Source organism: Argentina anserina, chromosome 1, assembly GCF_933775445.1.
Source record: "Argentina anserina chromosome 1, drPotAnse1.1, whole genome shotgun sequence".
Taxonomy (NCBI): Eukaryota; Viridiplantae; Streptophyta; class Magnoliopsida; order Rosales; family Rosaceae; genus Argentina; species Argentina anserina.
In genome coordinates, this window is record NC_065872.1 from 24461012 (window position 1) to 24463758 (window position 2747).

Consider the following 2747-nt stretch of genomic DNA (forward strand, 5'->3'; position numbering starts at 1 on the left):
TCAATTAAGCAGGGCAGCTGCATGGCTGTAGGGTCATGCAAGGCAACTGTAGGGTTGCGTACAACCAAACTTTAAATTTCTGACAAAGATATTCCTCTCAATTCTCAACATAAGTATCTAACTGAAAATTATTGGCATGTAGGACCTTTAAAACTTAGCAAGGCACGAAGATATAAAACACAATCTCCTCACGAGATCCGTAAAATAACTACCTGCGATGTAGAACAGTGTGGGTGGTTACGCAATTAGCAAGACACTCGATTTCGCCGCGGTACATCATCAAAATAAATTAAGAGAGTCAACAAAACGGTGAACTTCTCTAGACAATACACTATAGAATATTGTAAGAGGGGGATCAGAACAAAGTGCAAACACATCGAGTGTATCACATGGAAATAGTACATTCTTCAACTTAGATGTTGGAAACGGATGTTAGAAAGAAACCATCCAAATGGTGCGGGTGGTCACCAATAATAAGGTCGGATGAGCTATGGAACAACTTGAAAAAAACCGGAAAAGATAACCGAAAAAGCATGTCAAAGATGCTTTTTCGAATGAAACTTTGGCGGGAAAACGCTTCAACAAAAAATGTTGGAAAAGTACGGGAAAACAACGAGAATATGGCAAAAAATCTCTGGAAACTCGATGGAAAACCGGTGGAGCTAATGAATGGAAAATCGGTCAGTTAGGAGGTCAGACTTCATATCTGACATGGAGCGCCGACAGAACGGGGAAGTGGTGCTGAAAACGCTGGAAATGGACCGGAAGGCCGCCAAAATGGCCAGAAACGTCGGCAAAATGTTCTAGATACGTGCCGGAAACGCCAGAGATCATAACGAGGTTAAATTTTCACATTCTGAGGTTCGTTTTCTAAATGTTAAGTGTCAAATTCACAATGTAGTCCTATTTGGGTGTCATGTAACCCAAAAGTGTCTAATTTAAAAACACATGAATTGCAAACGTTGACCATTCATGCTAGGTTTAAGGTAAATAAAATTCTCAAAAGATCAACTTGTAAACAAGGAATACGAGAAATTTTATTGAATGCCAATCTTTGATACAATATAAACTAACTTCTAATTCCACTAAACGACTGGAACCAAAGTCGATTAAAAATATGACAATACCAACATCATACTTGAAAAATATTAAGTAGAAAACATAATTAAAATAGATTGACTAATCGAAAATCTATAGCAACAAAAAATCTTACATATCGGATAGGGCGGAGCCTTAGCCTGAAACTCAAAATCTGCTATCTTGATAATAGAAGAATGTTACGTTTCCATTTCAAATGTTCCCTAAATATAAAATAGATACAAGATCCAAACAAATGGCTCGCGTTTCTTTGTTGTAGAGCATGAATCAAGGTCAACCTTGGTAAAACAACGTCATACACGTTTATTAATTCACTGGTAAGTGTGTCCCATAGAATTTTCTATTTTTGGGATCTTTTGTCAGCAAATAGTGCTGCTTCAGAGTAACAAATTTCAACTCAAGTAAATGAGTATGTCGACCTTGGGATTATCGTTTATAAACATAAGTTTAAGAAAATTCAAACATTCAAATAACAATCGCGATGTCGACGCATCCACAAGAAACGATTGTTGTATAAGTTTCGAATGATCAAGACTATTTAAGTATGTAACCAAAATTAGAAGAGTTGTGATGTATATGTGGTCACAAAATAATCGATGCATATTGGCGATTCTCATAATCTCACCAAAGCAGCGGTGCACTCAGGCGACCACACGAAATCGATTTATTCTCTTTAAATAATATCTTGACTCACCAGGACCGTCACACGAATAATGTCTACCAAGAGGGGAATCATATCCCTCTTTGGTCTCATCAGTTCTATACGAAGGTTTTGACAAGAGACATGAAGAAGGCTAATAGTGACTGATAATTTATATATATATATATATATGTTCAAAAGCAATAACTTTAATAAAAGCATACTTGTTGGTCTGCCAAATAGACTGCGTATAATTAGATTGCTTTGCAAATCGATCGTTATGCAGAAACGCTACTTGATGAATTCCTTTTTTTTTCTTGATCTTCGTACGGATAACATAAAAAGCTCTTGAGGAATGTCCATCTCTTGTAAGCATGTCATCATTATAGTACGACAAGCAATGGTCTAAATAGCGGTTATCGACATCGTATCGGTTTTGTAAAATAAAGATATAATGGAGATATATCGGATTATATCAGATTTTTAATTTTTAATTTAATATATTTATAAACATATACTTCAAAATATTTAAAATATACCAAATAATATTAACTACTAAGTACTAATTGAAAAAAAAGGTGCACAAAAGATAGATTGAGATATTGATTATGCATTCATGCATTATAAACTCTATCATTATTAGAATCAAAGTCAAACTCATCTTCTTCATTATCTTCACCCTCATCTTACGAGATAAAATCATCTTCATAAAGCTCTCTTACCTCTTGGACTTCCCTCAAGGGTGGTATCTCACTACCCACTTCGGACACTTGTTCATCTATTGTCAAATCTTCAATGACATAACCTTCAACAAGCCATTCTTGTACTTCCCTAGCTTCTTTGGCAAGTAGTACCTCCTTTCTCTTATCCTTCATTCGGTTTCGTTGATGATTTTGGCATTGAATTGAACATATACCAACTTGCTCATCCTTGAGGTATCTAGCCTATTCCTTTTCTTTGTGTGTATCCCTTGAAATGTGCTCCAATTTTTCTCACACTTGGATGAGCT